This window comes from Epinephelus lanceolatus, chromosome 4, assembly GCF_041903045.1.
Source record: "Epinephelus lanceolatus isolate andai-2023 chromosome 4, ASM4190304v1, whole genome shotgun sequence".
Lineage (NCBI taxonomy): Eukaryota > Metazoa > Chordata > Actinopteri > Perciformes > Serranidae > Epinephelus > Epinephelus lanceolatus.
In genome coordinates, this window is record NC_135737.1 from 33,469,578 (window position 1) to 33,490,492 (window position 20,915).

The following is a 20,915-nucleotide window of genomic DNA, read 5'->3' on the forward strand; positions in this document are numbered from 1 at the left end:
GTAGAAAAACGTGGGACAGACAGAATGACTGACTGACAGAATGACACACTGACAGTTTCTGTGATTATGTACAGCATACCATACCATGACTTAGTCATACCAAAAATTAGAAAAACAACAACATTGGGCCACAGGGGGAACCACAGCGATCGGTCGCATTTTAGCCATTTTTAAGCATTTTTCTGTTGTCATAGCGCCACCCAGTTGCCAATCAGAGTTAAATTCCTCCAGTCACCTTGAGGCGTCCTGTTCTACATATCTATTAAGTTTAGTAAAAATCCATATGGCGGTTAGGCCTAGATAAGAAATTAGCTCTCTAGTGCCCCCATTTTGTTTGATGGGGTCAATAATGGAGGGGTCCCCTCAGATTATGTGTGGTCATATGCCTACAAAGTTGTGTGGTGATCGGTGAAACCCTTGAGATGTTATACACCTTTATGTGATGAGCCACGCCCTCCGCAATATTCATTGCCTTACAGAAGCTCAGTTTTAGTAAGTTTTCCAACTTTTGCCAAGAGGGAACTTTAGATATTGGTCCCTAGATTATGTTCACCAAGTTTCATGCAGATCGGTCAAACTTCCTAGGAAGAGATCGATTTGAAGTGTTTTTCAAAAAAATTCAAAATGGCGGAAAATCTATATAACTGGAAGTTATGGGTTCGTGAGGCAAATTTGTTCCTCATGAGGAGAGGCATCTCTGTGCAAAGTTTCATATCTCTACGACATATGAGGCATAAGATATGCCCATTCAAAGTTTGCAATTTCAGTCGGTTGCTATAGCGCCCCCCTTTGGCCAATTGATGTAATATTGCTTCATTCGCATCCTCCCATGACCCTCTACCACTGTGTCAAATTTCACATGGACTGGCCAAGTCAGTGAGGAGAAAAACATGGAACAGAGACACAGACACACAGAGAGAGTTTTTGTCATTATATAGTAAGATAAGATGGTGTTACACCAGGGGAAGCTTGCCTAGGGCGCAGAATGTGCTTAGTCTGGCACTTACTAGCTAGTCCACTTAATAGCTTCTTTTGAGGTTTTCAACCATTTCACATGGTCTTCATCATCATCTCCATGGACGGAGTTGTCATTGTCACAGAAATCAATCTGTTGACGTGAGCTCTGCAGTTGTTCTAATTACGTAACACAAAGTCTATATGGATAAAGTTATGTTTGTGAGCAAGTAAGTGGACCTTGAGTTATTCTGTTCTTTGATGCTTAACGCAGATTGTTGTCTGAGCTTTTGGTCACACAGATTTTGTCAGAACATGGCACAAACATACACAGAACCATCAGTCTCTCTCAATATCAATCAATACAGCTGAGATGATGTCAGACAACACAAATGTAGGTGCACTGGATTTTGCTCCTGTTTCATTTCTATGAGGAGCAGTGCAAGATGATCCCACTTCTTTCATCTGATTAAAATTCAACATGAAAAGTTGTGTTTTTGTTTATATAGCAGCATGGTAAAATAATACAACAGGCAAAGAAGATGGGGGGCTGCTTGGCTGCGATGAATGCAGGGACTATGATAGAGGCTAATGTGATGACCCTCCTGCTGTCTTAAAGGCTGTCCTGGCCAAACTCAGCAACCTGTGACTCAGCAGTCACAGAGGAGTTGTCAGTTGATTAAGCTCATCTTGAGTCCGTTTCACAAAGCAGGTTTAGTGAAAACTCAGAGTCTGTTAACCCTGAAATGAGGGAAACTCTGAGTTTTCTGTTTCAAAAAGGGAGGTATCTCAAACCAGAGAAAGAGGGGTAACTCTAGCCTGTTTCAGAGAGAGAGGTAACTTAAGCTCTCGGTCAGTTACCGTAGTAACAGACTCTATGAACCTAACCTGGTCGGGACCAGGTTTTTCTCAATGAACCTCGAGTTTCTCTCTGTCTCCGCCCTCTTTCAGAGCCATTTGATTTCCTCATTCATTCAGTCAGCAGGCGAGTTTTGGCGTAGCCTAGTTCTGCCATCTGTCATTTTAAAAAATCATTAAAAAAAAATCAGAGTCAGTATATTAGAAGTCCATTAGGCACAGTAGGTGGCCACTTTTTTCACTAACATGGCATGTCCTTTTGATAACAATCCCGTGGATGAAGGTGCAGCATTACTGCACAGAGAGTTAAATATTCATCGGGAGATGGTTATCAGACCGTGCATAGATGTTTTAGCATTTCCACACAATTATCTTTTTGAGCGGTACCGTTTCACGTCACAGTCCATCATCTACACAACCTAATCTGTCCTTACATTTGCAACATTACCAATCGTAGTCATGCTCTCACACCCCAGCAGATATTGTGTGTTGCGCTGCGTTTCTTTGCAAATGGAAGTTTTTTGTACAATGTGGGAGATGCTGAGCACTTGAGTAAGGCAACTGTATGCAGGGCGGTCAGAAAAGTGTGCTCGTTTTACAGGCATCTGCCTTCTTTCTGTTGGCTGAGTAGAAGTCTGTGTTAGTTTAAATAGGCTTAATTATTTAACCGAACATGATATAGATGAGAAGACATTTATGTGTGTGAAAACAGCATTATGTTGGGGATAAAACAACTGCACAGTCAAACAGCCACTTAATATTTACTTTACAATGTAAAACATGATCAAAATGAAGTACCCCCATGAGATTATGCCGAGGTCTTACCTGTTTGAACAATGTTTTTATATTTCATCCTAAACTGCTGTCAAGTACGCTTCTCCCCCACGGGATTGCACCTAAATGAAATAAATTAATAGGCTACCATTCAAGCAGTTTTCCCCTGTAATATTATTGTGATTGCAAAGGACTACATTTAAACTTTGCATTGACCCGAGCAGCAATGTTCTCCCACGCCGTCTCCCTCTCTTTTGCAGCTGCAGCGGTGTTGCACTTCTTTTTGAAAACGTGTGAAAACTCACCGTATGAGCTTATTAAGATTTCTAATTCTAGTGGGGTGAAAAACGCAGCCTTCCTCTTCCCCGTTGCCATGGTGACTCGTCGAATCAGGGCTCCATTGATGCTGGCTTTTTATAGTTGTGGTGCACGCGCTTAACTCCAGGTGAAACTACTCCGAGTTGATTAAACTGATTCAAATCAGCTGTTCTGGAACCAGAAACTCAGAGTTTCCTATCTCAGAGTAGATCAACTCAGAGTTCAGGAGTAGACTCAGAGTTTGTTGAACCTGCTTTGTCAAACGGACCCCTGGGCACTTAGGATGTAAAAGCTGACCCATGTCTTTCTCTCACTGTCTTCCTGCAACTGACATCCACCCTGCATCACCTTCTTTTGCACCTTCATTTCCACAGCACTCATATCACACACATACACTGCTGTTATTGCTGATTTACCCAGTTCATTGTTTGCTTTGTGTTAACTTTACTTTAATAAAGTATGTTTGTTTTTTTTTAGTACAATCTTGCGGGGACTCCCTTCTCACATTCCGCAAGCTTGTTTGTGACATAACAACAGTTGCTGTTAGGGTGTGATTTACACCATTGAGGAGTTCTGTCTGCTTTTTGCCACAACATGCAAGGAAATTTTGTTCTGTGAAATCTGATCTTGTTGCTCTCGGATGTAATACACTCCACAAAGCAAACACCACAAAGCATGACATGAAAATATGCTGTCAAATATGCTTTTTTACAATGTTGCTTAAGAAGAAACATAACGATATAAAACATAGGAATTTTGGATTGGTTTGGTTGTACTTTCTGGAAATCTTTAATATATTTTAGATAGATTTTACTTATCTCAGATATTAAGACAGAAACAAAGTTGTTTTGACGAAGGTTGCTTGACAGAAATATAGCTGTTGCATAACAGTGCAGGAGCTGACTTGTGTTCTTTTGATTTAAACATTTTCCAAACTTGATCTTGTCATCTCATCCTCAGCAGTTCCGCTTGCCATAATGACCGTGTGTGTGTGTGTCTCGAGGCTGAGGTGTAAGGCTAAACCTGCGCTAACACTCGACAGCTAATAGGCTCATCCATCATGGAGGAAATGAGACAGGCTCTGCCCCGCTCCTTCTCCTCTCTCTGCTCGCTCAGCCAACTCTCAAGCCCAGACATACTTACAGGCGAAATTACTGCAAAGTTCTCCACCAGGGTATCCTTTCTTTATTATTCTACATGAACAAGGGGGCCCTTCATAGTCAACCTAATTTATCCAGTGTCTCATTTCGGAATAAAAAAGCTCAAAAAATGAAGCGAAAGGAGCGAGAAGGTCGTTGTGGTTAGAAACCTCCAAACCTCAGGCCTTCCTGAGAGGCCTGAACATGGAATCGAGGCCAGGGGGTCATGAGGAGGCCCATTCAGTCCTGGCTCTGTTTTGACACGGGCAAAAACACAGATCCATCAGTAGGTCCATTTACAAACCCTCGCATTCCTGCACTTTGTTCCCCTCTCAATAATTTGTTGGCCCAGAGTTTCAGAATATTTCAGTTTCATGGCTTCAGGAGGCTATGACACTAAAAACATCTTGGAGATCTTATTTTCCTCAACACAGTGTGAAAGGAAATGGCACAAAATGTTCAGCATATCTTAAGGATGGCATATTAAGCTTCTTCACTGCGACTGATGACACTAAAATTTTTACTGAGGCTCCAGAACTTGTGGTGCCTGAGGAGACACGGCCTAATAAAACAAAATGTTTACAGCTATGTCAGCCTCATGTGGTACACATAAAACAGAAACTGTTTGGGCCGTTACGCCAAAAACAATAAAATACAGGCTACTTATTTAAAGCAACATTTTCAGTGTACATAATCTTGGTTTTTGTTTTTAGTGAAATTTAAGTTTTATTTATTTTTCTGCAGTGATGGCCTTGTGTTAGGGGCATGAAGTTCTGGTTTGTCGGTTGCATAGGTGCAATTTTTATGTGGGTAACCACTGTAAATAGTTTGTAATGTTAGCCAGACACTTGGTCAGTGGCCCCACACATCAAACTACGATCCTCTAGATACCCCTCCAGCACCAGTTTTGGAAGCACAAGGATGACGTGTCAAGTTAAGCTTGTTAAATGCACTGTCTTTTCAAAATAAACTTCAGTTGTCAGAGGAACTATACAGTTTACGCTCATTAAATCCATATAGTGTCTTTTAAAAAATAAACTTATAACATATGTGAAAACTTTTTTTTTTTAGGTTTACTTCCTTAAGCACAGTTCAGACCAAAGATTTGCGACTAGACGAAACAGTTTGAGAACCTTGCAGAGAAAAGTTGCAGCAATGTGAACTGGCCGTTTGAGCTGGTAAAAGTGCCAGTGGCTGGCATTAGAACATAAAGCTTGTCACCTGTTTCACCAGCTAGTAGTGAAATCCGCTGGTCACGTCAAAATGACTGCAGATGGTGTGTTCAATTGCTGCAGCAGGTGCTCCATACCCACTGGTGTGCCGGTGTTGGACAATGGATTGCTGCTGCTGCTCGCTGAATGTGCTCATACCCCCTCACACACGTATTCTCATTGACTGATTAATTGCTGTTGCTTACTTATATTATTGTGGCGTATTTATTATGAATACAGTCCAACTGATGCTCTTTTTGTTTCTGTTTTTTGCCATTTCATCACTACTACAAAGGCAACTGTAGACAGTATCTCACTATCACTGTCCTCATTTTATATTTCAAGAAGCTACAAATTATATTCAGCCACAAAATAAGCCTGAAAAGCTTGAAATCAGAACAGAAGTACAGAGAATTGTTGCATAGCGATGATACTCCATCTCATCTTGTTGCATTGGTGTTAACTGGCAGGTTTTTAGAACGTTGCAGAACGGCACATTGCAGATAGTTTGTTTCAACTCATCTCGTCATGAATCCTTGCTCTGAACTTGGCTTTAGGTTTAGGCAACAAAGTACACAGTTGGGGCTAGAAAAAACATCATGGTTTGGCTTAAAATAAGTACACACACTAGCACACTATGTTACTATTAAAAAAACATTATTGACTTTCAGTTTCACACAGCACGTGAACAGCTTCTTCTTTGTTTGATCCAATCACCTCCTCACCCACATGAACTACAGTATGTGGACTTTCGTGCTTCTTATACTATGGCAGTTGCTCGAAGCATCAAAAAATATTGCCACCCGTTGCATCTCATATTACTGCTAGAGGGTGCCTTGGTGCTTCAAACAGAGCACAGCTTGTGAAAGATGCAGGTGCTGAAATAAATGAAAAGTAACATCAATGAAAAACAGTGCTAACATCAGGACGCTAGGCTAAATGACACTTTCAGAGTGGATGCTTGTTAGCCTAGCTTGCTAGCTTCCACTTTCAGAGCAGAAGAAAAATAGCCCACTGGTTCCTCCCAAATGTTGAATGTAGTATGGGGACAGATGTCTTTAGGCACTAACAGTACATAACCAATGCTGTGTGGGCATCGTAGGACAGAGCAACAACGGGTTCAAGTAGGAAGCACAACACGGAAGTTAACAGTGGGTCTCCTAGCAACACCAGCTTAGAGTGTCAGTCAGTAGCTGAGATGGGAAACATCCACTCAGAGGCTTGAAGCTTAGACACAGTAGGCTATTCACAAAAAAATGCCATAATATATTTTTTTTTATTAAATTCTCTTTTTTTAAAATAGAAGAATATGTAAAATATTTGCAGTGTCGTTATTGTTCCCTTACACAAAAAGATGGGAGAAAAATGTGTTTTGTTTGGCAATTGTTTTACTTTATGTACATATTACTCATGCAAACATGCAGGTCTCTCTCACACACAAACACACAGACACACACGCGCAGCTTTTGATGGTAAAAGACGTCTTTGATTTGGTCCCAAGTGCTATACCCAGAAGTCTGTGTGTTTTCCCAAAAGCAGGAAAATCATAAAAAGTCCAGGTTCCTAAATTACTGTCACTCAAAGAGTTTCTTTCTCCTTCTCTCTCTCGCTCCGTCTCCATTCACCTCTCCTCCCGCCAGCCCCGCAGTCTCCGACCCTTTCCTGCTTCCACCAGCAGCAATGGGGGCTTTCTCTTGTTTCCTGGTGCTGGCGCTGCTGGATAAACACACAACCTCCCCCTCATATAAAGGCTCAATTCTTCTCCATCATGTTTAAATATGGATACAAAGAGAAACTTGTATGATAATTTTTGGCATATGGTGGTGGGGGTCAGCGGGTGGGGTGTGTGTGTGTATAAGAGAGGGGGTGGGGGGGGTGCAGGCGAGACAGAGTTCTGCCTTGTTCAGATACTTGTCTAAGATTTCGAGGTTTTTGTTTTATGCAAGACCAGACCGATGCCGTCTGACAGAGTGAGTGCCTGAGCAGCAGTTTGTTTGAGCGTGCCCGAAAATGTGAGGTTTAACAAACTCCCGCCAGTCACATGTGCTGATATGATAAGTGTTGGCAGGGTACGCTGCAGCATAAAGCAGCACTGTTATGGAATTTGGGTGGCATGTGGAAACACACTGCGAAGCCAAAGATTAAACAAAGATTTAATTGCAAAACTCAAATGAGGGAGATTGCTTCTCTTCTCTGTCGGAGGGCTGTCTGCTATATTTCATCTTTGATTCTGCAATGGAGTAATGGAAATGGAGACAGAATCTGGCTCCTGGGTTGGAACATGCCAGAGATGACACAGATACCCTGGATGATACTGATGGCCTGCTGATAGCCTGAAGATCACCTTACTGCCACTGTGCCAACAGCAGTACAGCGAGACAAGTACAGGCCCCTGAGGGGAGTGATGTTACCCTCCGCAGATGCTTCAGAGGCTACAACAGCTTCCAGTCATACATTAAAGTAGCTGCAGGCTTTATAAATATACAGGAGTTGTTGGTCATTTCTTTCAAGTTACTCGAGGCATACTTAATAAAGGGTATATAAGTATAACTACTGGCTGCTTAATTATAGATCAGCTATTAAAGGGCCAGTGTGTAATATTTGGCATGGTTTATTGTCAAATCTGAATCTGAATCTGAATATTCTACCCATTAATATGTTTATATAAGTGTATAATCGCTATAAAATAAAATTTGTTTGGTTTTCGTAGCCTTATAATTATGCTTTTATATATATATATATATCAAGGGCCTTGCTTTAGAGATGTCGCCATCTTGCGCTGCCATGTATGTACAGCAGACCAAGCGGACAATCCAGCCAGCCAGAGAACGCATTTCGCGTGTATAAATAAACCAACGAAGACAGCGGGAGGAAGGAAGAAGGAGGAGGAAACAGCAGAGAGTGTTAGTAGTTCGTCGATAGAGAGCAGTGAAAAGTTTTTTTAGTTATACAGTTTGCGAATGGACCACACTTACCACGCAACAGGAGAGAATGAACCCGAATCGTCATCTGCGAGGAAAAGAAGACGCAACTTCACTCCTTGTGATGCACTCTCTGCGGCGCTTTTCCTCCTGATGATATATCTCCCCAGCGATGGTAGCACCGAATCCCATTCTGTGCAGCAAAATGTGAGCGGAGGATTCAGCCTCTCTTCTCGCCCGCTCAACATCTAAGTTCCTCATCTGTGTACTCCGGCTCAAACAGGTATGGCTCTGGATCTGTGTCGGCTACAAGAAACTCTTCAAAATCACGTTCAAAGTCGTCCATTGCAGCTACTATAGTGTTGCTAGGCTAAATAAACAGTTGAGCTCTGTTTACAGGCTACGCTGTCAGTCAGTGTGCGGGCTGGAGATTGGTGGAGCAGAGGGGGGAGGGGGTACCCGCTTGGTATTGTAAACGAGAATGTGTGTATGAAGTGTGTGTGTTACGCCAGAAGAGTCAGAGTTTGGGACAAAGTCTTTTACCCCCTGGAGTGTTACCGGAGTTTTTGGAGTGCTCAAATAACCGAACGCTACTCTGGTCTCCTGCTCGTGAGGGATTCATTGCAATATCGTAACATGGTTTGGATTTCTAAATAAACATTCACCTCGTCGCTAGATAGACCTACTCCTGCAAAACTCGTTTCTGCGCAAGGCTTTTTGTCCCTACGAGGCCACCGTCATTTACCCGACGGGAGGGGTGAGCAAGTGAGCCCTGCAATCTAGAATTTGACCACTGATGTCACTGTTTTCAACGGTTTTCATCCCATTTTACACAGTGGCCCTTTAAAGACATGAAATAACAGTGTTTGAGTTGCCAGGTCGTAAAAGATATGTATTCCTTTAGCATACATTGATTTTTTTGCTATTAGTTTAAATCATCTTGATGGCATATTATGAAAAAATGCAGCTATTTATTAATGATTTATTAACATTTATAACTGAGACTTTTTGGCTTATTATAGGGTGTGGCCGAGGGCGGCTGAGCGGCTAACGTAACCCTTGGCTAACTTGGGGATAAAATGGTTAAATCTTGCAGATCTTCGAGACCTTTGAAATGTTATTGGACCCTAATGGATCAAATCCAGATATTAAAGTGAGTCTTTTCACAGTCAAAAAAAAAATCCAATGAGTTACAAACGTTTCTCTCACAATATAAGTCTATGGGGAAAAAGTCTTTGTGGGCCTCATGGTATCACATGACAGACCCGGGTGGTGTAATTCCACTTTTTACCACAGTGTAAAATTGCCCCCAAAGCCCAGTGCTGTTCCTGAGGGCTTGTGTCTGATGCAAGCGTCAACCTCAAATTAAGCCACAGAGAAAGTGCCGTAAACTGCAGTTCCGCTAATGGCCACTTGAGGCTGGCTCCACAATCGAGTCAGTTCTCATAGACCTTAATGTTACTATGTCCAATTTTACAGCAGAGATAAACATGTTTACAGCCTGGTACAAAAAACTGTTTTGGTCTCTATAGCTAATTTTCCTGTTCATGACAACTATAGCGGGGTGAATTTGTATGTAACTCACCCATTTAAATGTTAATAAGGCTTTAAGTTACACATACTTATGGGTGGGGCCACTCTGAGTGACAGGCTTCCTGGCAACTGTCTTCATGTCCTCAGTCAGATCTGTCCTTTGTTCCTAAAAAAACACAATGATAAATTGCCTGAATTGCAAAACTGGAGGCTTCAAAATGGGAGTCCCCAAACCGATGGGTGACATCCCAGTAGACATGTCCTTTATTTTTACAGTCTATTGTCCCATGTCTTACTAACAGCCAACCTAAACTAAATAAATTTGGTTGTTTCTTTGTTCTACAGGTAATCAACACACTCACAAGTATAAATCAAGGCATTAAAGAAGCTACATGTGACATTCAGACCATATCTATGATTCAGAGTCTGAGCCAGAATTACCTGCACGTGGCTCTCAACATAGAGATGGCTGAGCCGGCGTCTAGCAGCTAACGGTGCTAACAACGTGTAGAAGTATCCTTGGGCAAAATGCTGAACTCCAAATTGCTTGCAAACATTGACATCAGTGTATAAAGGTGTGTGTAAATGGGTGATTGTGGCATGTGTTGTCAAAGACAGACTAGAAAGGTGCTTTTCAAGTCCATTCCATTTAGTGGTTTGCTGCTATATTAATGTTCCGAATGTCGTCTGGGTTTGGACAAAAAACTCTAGACTCAAAGTGGGGATTACTTGCTAGTATTTGGACCTCAAGTTGGGATTGTTTTGTCAAACCAGTATAGTATATTCAAGGTGAAAAATGTATTTTACTTTGATGCGTAATCTATTAGCCGACATGGATGAAAAGTCCTGAAAGTGCTAAATCACAACAACTACTGACTCGCAAGTCATCAGACTCATCTCCATTAGCAACAGCACAACTGAGCAAACCACTGCTAAAGATGCTGATATGATGACATCATTTCGGAATGCGCTGACAAACTTTTTGCTTTGCAGGTATGAGGTGGATATAGTATTTGATACTTATCAACACTGGAAATGAAAGTCAGAGGAAAGGCAGCAATCAGAACCATCAGACTAGAGCTGGCTCCAGGATTCTTTCTGGTGTGATCCTGGTGATAAAACAGGATCAGCCGGGATTTCAGTCGTATTCAGAGTGTGACAATGGGAGTAGGTGGAGTGTGGAGATGGTTGAACTCCCACTAAGAAATAAATCAACAGTAGTGCATGTAAAATTGCAAAAATCTTCTCTGTAAAGGACTTTATTCATTGCTCATTGCAGAAATACTGTATGCACTATTACATGACAATGACCACATGTGCACATATTTTAATAAATGCTGGTTGTTTTTGCACCAGTGTGAAGGATACCCATAATGATTGGCAGCCCTGCACAGAGGTAATAAAGCAGTTCATTCTTCTGTCTGTCAGGACATAGAGCGCACATTCACCAGCAGCCAACGGATACAGCTTACTCTGGTTTGCTGAAGAGGACGTATAAAAATCCTGTTTCTTTTGTAATCGGCCCAAAAGCCTATTTGATATTTTAATCCAATCTCACCTTACCCCCGTCTCTCGAAAATGAAAACTCCCAGAAATCTGGAAAAACAACACATTAAGTTTACATTTGGCTAAACCCTTTCCATTTTGACCGATTCCAATGAGAATGTTTGTATTTTGGTGGAATAAGTCCACATCAAATGGTGTATAATTACTCATGCCCGTTTCAGAAAGAAACTGTTGACGATAACAGCTACAGTTGGATCCTCGTACAAGATTTCCAACCAGATAAAACTCCAGGAACCTTTTATGCAACAGAGCGGGCGTTTTCATGCATTCACTGAGTCTCGTCTGTTGATTTTTTACACACAGTGTAACAGCTCACTATCTGCCAGTGACCTTGCTTCATTCATCTTTCATGCTTTTGGAACAAATATCACCCAGCGAGCATCAGAGAAGAAGAACACTGTGGGTTTTATTCTTCTATAAAAGCATCCCAAGTAGCAGAAATAACAGAGATGTCTTTATCTGGGCTGACCTGTCTGAGCAGTGACCCTTTGTAGCGTTTTGAATTCATTCACATTTAATCTGGTTGTAATTACATCAGTCCTGTGCAGAGAATGGAGGTTTATACCTTTTAACTCGTCTCCTGTATGTGAGCGTGTGTGTTGGGTCACCTCATGCCCCCATCTAACACTGAGGCACTGTAGGGAGGATGATGTGAGATAAAGCACCCCTATGTCAAACTGTACACCAGAAAACTGATCTCTGAGATAATAAAGATCTAAAACACTGATGTTCAGGTTTCCAGTTGGTAACTCTGACTCATAACAACCTCCTCAGTGCAGCGGGCATAAAAGAAAAACCTTGAATGGTTTCGACATGTGGAGGAGTGAGAGATATGGTCAACGGAAAAGGCAAAAAGAAAAGAAAATTTTTTTTTCCCAGTGAGACTTGTTGAGAATTTTATGTTGCCTGTTTAGTAGGGAGTGTTGAGTACACAAAGTCCTTTCCCTCACTGTTGTGCTACTTTAATCACTGAAGACTGTGACAGTTCAAATAAACGCTTTCAACATGCAAAATATCCCAGGCAAAATGTGCCAACCACCAGTCAGATTTTTGGCTAGACATTTGCATTTCTAGATCGTTGTAGCCTGAAAACAACAACAAACACAATCTTTAAAGGAGATACATTTGACATTCAGAGCCCAAACTCAAGGCTTCAGAACAGTAGTCCACAAACATATCACAGTTATTCAGCTCATTCTGTAACTCATCCTACCTACATGCCCACCTCATCAAGGCAACTCAGTTCACCTGTTCCTGATTACTCTCTGTCAGTTTATATACCACAGCCCCAGAGACACTTGTTGCCAGATTGTTCTTCGCGACTCTCCCACTTCGCCCAGCTCCCGGCCTTCTGTCCCTGAGTTTTTGTCCTCTGCCTGTGTTAACTTGTTCTGTGAAGTGATTCACGCTGTGGTGGCATACACCATCTTTGCATGCACAAAGATTTCTCACCGTCATCGCTGGTTCCTGGACTCTTTGCCTGGCCCGACCTACTTTCTGCCTGCCATTATTTTATGCAGTCTATGGGCAACAGTATTGACAGAGCTAACATTGTTAACAGGGGGAAGCTGGAGGACCGGCGCTATGCTTCTGCGACAACGCCGTCCTAATACCACAATATGAGTGCAGTGCACAGTGTAGAGTGGCAGCGATAAGCTAGCAAGTGAGACACAATCATAGGGACTCATGTGCAGTAACATGTGCGTGCGGCCAACATAGCTACCAAAACAAAAAACAGAGAAGCTTGGATTACAACACACACATGAGCATGAGCATAGTAAATAATTGTTTCCTGATATTTTAATGTTCTAAGTGTTTGCATACATCTCCTTTATTCTGACATTTTTACATTGTGACATTAGTAACAACACTTAAAATTAAAAATACAGACTTGTAACTACCCCTTTCTCAACAGTGTGTTACTTGGCTGGCTGTATAAGGATGGTAGGTTTAAAAAAAACACACAATTTGCCACAGGCTCTTGACCTTTACAGGCTAAACATCATGGCTCAACATAAGAGGTGAGTCCATGACTTAGTTTAGGGGCCTCAGCTAGCTCAGCCATGTCTGTGTTAACATCAGGACTCTCTAAAATGTTTTAGACAGCAGAGATTACAGCTTTTAACTTGTAAAACGACCCACTGTAGTGAATGCTGATTTGTCTTAGAACATGGAAAGGATTACATTTCTTTTTTTTTTTTAGAAAGACAGATGAGAGAAATGCTGAATGAGAGATGGCACTGAGTTGCAGAAGCTAGAACAGAGGCTAGCTTGAACATGACATCACCACTTCGGCTGTCTATTCCTCGTATGTCCAAAGATGGTCTGTGTCTTGAACTGCATGTTTTCTGAGAGGCCTCTCTATACAGTTCTCCTCAGCCTCCTCATCTATACATTACCAGTGAAGGCTAAACTCACATTTTATTTTCTTGACTTTCTTACTTGAGGGCAAAGTTGTTAATATTCATTAAATCTGGGTTAATTCGGGCCAGAGCGATAAAATATTTGCACTCCCTTAAGCATATGGCTGAACATATTGTCTCTCTGCACATTTGTTGTCTCAGCATGTCAGTGTAGTGATATGATTTTGGGAAAGCTGCCACTGTGCAGGGCATTTATCAGCCAGAGCTTAGTCTGTCAACATTCAATAATGTACTTCACTGTGTTCCTGATCCTATAAAGCTCCAGCAAACTCTCCCAGCCTCAACAGTGGGGTGGAGGATGAGCTAAGATATTGATTGCTCTCACTTCTCCAAATAAATCCTGTTAACAAGAATGCTTCATCTATCGCAGCTGTTACTCGGAGAACCTTGTGTCTCCAGGACTGAGAAAAACATTAATATTGTATGTGAATTTCAAATAGATAGCCATGTATTATGAAAGCAACATTTTTCACATTGCGAGGGAGGGAGCAGGGTCATAGAAGACTGAGTTAGTGCATATAAGGTAATGTAACTTTTCAATCTGGCTCAAGGTTTTTATCCAAGAGTTGAGCGTTCACTCCCCTTCAGATGAATCGATGTTTCTCTCCAGGTTAAGCAGACGCGAGTTACGATGCATGTTCACCGACAGGAGAGTTTTAGCTTCCTTGGGTGTCATTGTTTTGGTCTGTTGATTTACAGCACGTGTCTGAACTGTTTGGCTTGCTGATTTACAGCATGTGTCTGAGAGTGGCCTGGCCCACAGCTGGGGCGCTCTCGGCCAATCGGGGGCTGGAGTGGTCCAGGTCATGCCGGGTGACGTGGTTCCACAGGGAGGCATACTGAAGTCTAATAAAGCTCCAGCATGTCTGAGGGCAGAGAGGCCCCAATCCATAGGGGGGACTCAATCTGTCATGGCCCATCAGTGAAGCCCTAAAGCACAGCAATGACTGTGTTCCTAACAGCTCACTGAGACAGTGTTTGTTACTGAGCAGGTCTGAGCTGCTGCTACCTCTGTCTCCACTCTACAGTTCATCACACAAACACTACATGCAATAATGACCAATACGCCTGTTCTGTGACGGCTGACACGGCTTAGCCCTGAACTGTATGAGACAACTGATGTTGACTGACAAACACTGTGCACTGCAGTTTGTAAGCGACAGCAGAAGGTAGCACATCCAGAACCGAGTTAAACAACATGAACAAGACAAGCAGTGCTATTGATGAAGAAAACCATTTTTGTTGACTTGAAAATGACAACAAAAAAAAACGACTCATGACTTAAACGATAATGTTGTGTTTACACTGTTACACTAAACATGAAGTGAGCACTTTGCATGGCGTTATGAAAGTGTTATGAAAGCCCATTAGCGTTCAGATCTTTTTAAGATTCTGCTGGCATTACAGAGAATCAGAAATGAAGGACAAACTTACTGTTGCTGTCTGTGGCCACCCACAGCTCTACTACTCAATGTAAGTAGCGTACATAGACAAAACAAAAAAAGAGAGGGCTCGGAGAAAAGCTTTTGGTTATACTTTCCTACAGCCCAAGTTAGCCTTCAGCTGCTTGCCCCAGTTAGTTAGCCATTAGCACTGTTGCTAAGAGGGAATATTCTCCAGTTACGAATACTTAAAAAGATCCTCCAGTCACTGTGTTCGCGTGAGTAATGCTTTGCGGTCAGTGTGAGAACCCCATGAGTTATTATCAACAATACTGTAATACTTTGCTGAAGGCAGTTTGTTCCTACTCAAGATATAGATCTTCAAAAATTGGTAAGGAATATATACTTTAATTTATTAAATAATAGATGTTTTTATTTATTTATTTTGATAATTAATCTATATAAAAAATAATGGTATAAAGATACATCAATCTGGACTGATATATCAATTTAATGTATTAAAACATCGATGCATATTGTCTCTTTAAGATATGCCTCTTTTTAAAATTCCTATGGCATGTCTTTGTTTCCATTTCCATCCAAGCCCACCTCCTTCCTAAGCAGTCAAACAGTGCTAGTGGACGAGTGCCAGGCCGATAATAGTAAACAGCCAAGAAAAAGACATTTACTGATAACGTCGCATATTGATTGCAGGCCAACCGGTCTCACTCAGAAGCTGTCGAAATCCGGTGCTTGGGCAGTGAATTCCGGAGTCAGACACGGACGAAAAAAGCTGTCCTTAAACGTCAGCATGATACACGGGCGGTCACTGTTAGAGTGTTACAGCCCCCATCAGCATCAGGGGGAAAGGTGGTGGGACAAGAATGAGAGTTAAAGCGACGTAAGATTATAAAGCCAAACCCTGTTCCTTTGTCCTAAACCCAACCATGTGCTTTTGTTGCCTAAACCCAATCTCATGCGTTAGTAGTTTATGGAAAAAATGTCAATTCGTGGTGTTGTACCAACATAGTGTGTTTATGTTGACAGAGACTGTATGTAAACAGTAAATTTCCTGTGCAAACGGAAGTATTTTTGAAAGAAGACAATGCATGTAACAGGCAGAACTTGACACGGCGTCCCAGAACATTAACAACCAATGCACCCAGGGTACCTTGCACGTTGTATCTGGATGTGAAAAGTCCATGAGCAAATGTCAATATGTGACGAGAATGTGTTGTGCAGGCCCTTGAATTGAATCAAATTGAAATCATATTGTTTCAGACTTTGTGAAATCAGCAAATATTGTATTGTTGTACCCCCCTCACCAGGACGGAGTATGTGTGATTGAGTCTAAATAAACTACAGTGGTGGAGTTATATCAGGTTTAGGGTACAGACAATATGGTTTTTAAACTGCTTGTTTTGTGTCCAAAACCGAAAGATATATTTGATTTACCATCAAATAAGAAAAGAAAGGCAACACATCCTCACATTTATAAAGTCAGTTCTCTTCAAACTCCTCAAAGATGTTATTGTGCAGCCTTGGCCCTCAGATAATTCATTGTAAAAACCAAACTCTACAGGTGACACCATGAAGGCACCCTATTGTCCCGCACCTACAACAGTCTGATGTTTCCAGAGCCCTGCAGCCCTGAGACATGCTTCATTTAAAGGAACACTTGACTTGACTTTGAACCTTATTTCCATGTGTTAGTCATAGTGGTAGTAGGTTTGTATCTTCTGCAAAGCTTGCCAACGCTCTCTGCAGCCAACTGAAGCAGCTGAGTTTCTTCTGTCATCTCCTAATGAGCTTTGACTTCAATGGACGGTGGAAGAACTACAGACAGACTTTGGCTCAGATGTGAATTTTTTTCCTCTGCCAACATTCTGGGGTCGTCGCTGCAACTCAGAGTTGAAAAAGGCATCGTGGTCAGCTAAAAATCCTACTTCACATTTCATAGCATGTTGTCATGGACCGTTCATGTGAGCGTATGAACTGCAGCCCAGTAGAAGACAGGCGCGGGCTGCCACTGCCTTTTCAGGGAGACGGCACCACAGCAGGACGATCTGAGCCTCCAGGAGCTGACAGGTAGTGTTTGTGCTCCAGCTGCTCACCAGTGCCAACTCAAACCAAGTCACTGTGCTGCAGTTTGAAAGGGGCCAACAGAAACAAGAGGGCAGTTAGGTGAGCAAGTGTTTCTGTGGACGTATGCTGAGTTTATCTGACACATTTATCCTGTCATCATCTTAATGATCTAAACATACTTTTAATTTCTCTGTAAAGCACTTTGGCCAAGATTGTCCAAATGTGCTCTGCTAATAAATTAATTTAAGTGAATATTTAAATTGTCCAGATTATGAATGCTAAGTGTTGTGAGAGTATCTGCAAAACTGTACATATTTACTCTTTTACCTTCCCCTTCCCCAATCACACTAAAGTCATTGTTCATTTGTATGTACATTGTACATGCAAAGGCAGTTGTGTTTGCTCACTGGTCAGGTGAACGGAAACACAGTATCAGCAGCTGTGATAAGGGACAAACAGTCAGATTAACAGCCTGTGATGTTGGACTGATCGGGGGGTCTGCTGCTCCCAGCTTCAGACACAGTGTCTCCTGATACTTGTGGGCGCTCTGAGCACAAGAACTTTTATTTCTCAGTGAATTTTTGCAACACTAAACAGTTACTGTACATCATATGTTTCTTGCTTCTTCATATTGTAATTACATCACCGTTACTTCTGTCATGTTACACTAGACTAGACTACCACATCAGCTTTTCTCAGTATTTCAAGTATTTCAACCTGAGGTGGAACCGAGTCATGCTTTTGCAAGTCACAAGTAAGTCTCAAGTAATTGTACTCAAGTCCTGATTCAAGTCCAAAGTCAGACAAGTCAAGTCTCAAGTCCTAAAGTTTGAGTTTTAAGTGCAAAACAAGTCATAATGGTAAATGGACTGCACTTGTATAGCGCTTTTCTAGTCTTCCGACCAGTCAAGGTGCTTTAACACTACATGTCACAATCACCCATTCACACACACATTCACACACTGGTGGCCGAGGCTACAATACAAGGTGCCACCTGCTATTCAGTAACCATTCACATGCACTCACACCAATGGAACAGCCATCACAAGCAATTGGAGGTTCAGTATCTTGCCCAAGGATACTTCGACATGCGGAGGAGCCGGGAATTAAACAACCTGCTTTACCTATACATATAATGTGCTCTCACCAAATGTAATGCCATTTAAATAACAGAATAACCATGTATTAAATTTACAAAAATCGTGAATGCTTCATTAAATTTACTTTTGAATTTTGAAAGAAAACAAGTTTGTTGGAAGTTGTTGCATCTTTGCCTGTTGTTTGCATGCTGCAATTTGTTTTTTGTTGACCACCGCATAGCTTTTGTACAGAAACAAAATTATCTTTGGTATTATTTTTTTCTAGTTTGTAATTAACTTTATTGTAAGTTCTGCATGGTCCTCCCCAGCAACCTGAGTAGATGCTGTCAGATTGGTTTCGACAAAGTGGTTTTGGGGAATTCAGGGGAAGCTATCAAATATTTTCAAGTCAAAAGTCAAAGGCTCAAGTCCAAGTGAAGTCACAAGTCATCGGTGTTTGAGTCCAAGTCGAGTTGCAAGTTTTCTTTGAGTTTGTCAAGTCTAAAGTCGTCAGATTTATGACTTGAGTCCTCACCTCTGATTTCAAATGCAAATTCCCTGCAGCAGGTACATGCAAAATTTCCTGTCTAGTTATTCCAAATGTCCCTCAGATTTTCAGAAAGCTCATCCACACTGATGTTGAAGCTTGTGCAGTTAAACATTTGATCAGACATTTACACAGGAATTATAAAAAATAAACTACCAAACAATTAACTTTCAACAATGGTTTGCTCCTAATAGTTAATATACTTCACTTCATGGTGGGTTTCTCTACTGTAAGACCGACTGAGTAAGACTGAAACCGAGGAGCCTCTTAAGAATGCTATTTTCATTTTAAAGTGTAGCTGATACTGAGCTGACAGACACGCCTTTCCTCTCTGCAGTCCCCCACCCCCCAACACTGTCCACTATGTTTTCAATGTACGGAGGAACGCTATCTCGACTTCCCTAGATCTCACAGAGGTCTTCCCCTCTGGTTATAAAGGCCACTTTATACAGCTGTACATCTGTGACCCAGCCTGTGGAAATGTCACACCCGGGCTGTTTGTGGCCTCTGTGCTGGGACACACGCACCGCTGTTACACCCTTTCACCCACAGATGCCAGTCAAGGATGACCGGGCCTCACTAATACATGCTAATGCATTCAGAGTGGAACATGTGCTGCGAACCACACATTTCTCTGGAGCTTGATTCATCCTGTACCTCGATACTAATGTTTAAAACATTTGACCTCCGAGTCTTGATATCAGTGTGAAGCTAAATGAGTTAAATCTGGCCTGGGTCGCTGCGACTGGTCCGGTGACGAGACCTCTGCAGCACATGTGCACAGCGCCATCACGGAGCGTATTTGCGAGGGATTACCTCGATGATCTGCGATAAAGTGCTCAACTGTTTTCCACACACTGCTCTCATGGCCACAAGGGCATTAGAGGCGGACAGAAACAGAGAGCGCGAGAGAAAGAGGGGAGGAAGACAGAAATAGTAAGCGAGCTCGATAGACGCACGGACAAAGAGTGACAGAGAGACACATAGAGGTAGAAACAGAGGAAGACAGAAGGCCGAGCAGAGGGAGAAATGAGCAGTGGCATAAGTGACAGACTGCGAGTATGAGATGGCAGAGAGGGAGAGTGAGAGAAAGAGGGGGAACAAAGAGCATATTGTCAGTGCTGGGCGCTAATCGTCCCCTCTTAGGCTGCCAGAGACAACAGGTGAGAGCAGTTTGACTCCCTGCAGGCTCCATGAAGCTTTCAGGGCTGTGTGTGTGTGTGTGTGTGTGTGTGTGCAGGGGCCAGGGGACCTCAGGAGAACTCTGCCAATGCCAACTCAAACGGCAAATGAGGAGTGAGGGCCGCACCATCAAAGAGCTCTTTTCAGACATGCCAGTGCCTTGGCTGTGTGTGTGTGTGCGTGTGTGTGTGTATGTGTGTGTGTGCCCATTTGCATGTGTATTCTCTCTGTACACATCTTGCAAGAAATTCTCCTTCTTGTCACACCAGCGGAGTAATAATGGTATATGTGTTCAAAGAAACAACAGAGGGGATGTTCAAAGCAACAACAGTGGAGATGGACTTTGATGTTTACAAGAGTGCGTGGGCTTATTATGTGTTAACAATCTGACAAAGCATGTGACCCAGAGCAGCTGTTTGCACAACTCTCACCTATAGGAGCATGGAAGTGAATTTAAAGCAGGAGAGATTAAGAAGGAAACACGAGGAGAGGAGTTGATGATGTGATTTCAATGCCGAAATGCATTTCTGAAGATGTATAGGAGGAGTCTGTTAGACCCCATTCTTAATTTACCCTGACTGGACCTGTGGTTGAATCACACCCAGGGACTGGCTCTGATTAATATAATAGGTGGACCACTGAACTGTTGCATTGAAAACAATGTAGGAAAAACAATTAGATTATTAGAACTTTTTTTTATTTGCGTAGCTCAAGTCATCAGTTCTGTACAAAAGCCATGAGAAGCAAGGTGGAAAAAAAATTGCATTGCTGGCCAAAAGTTTCTCACCTATGTACGGGATGTTAACTTCTACATGGACGATGTTATCTCCTACATTTGAGATAAACTTTTAGGCTAAATTTGGCTGTTTTGAAAATGGGAAATCCATGCAGAATTCAGCAGTTAGCACAAGATACAAAGAGCATTCAAAGTTCAGCCAAATGC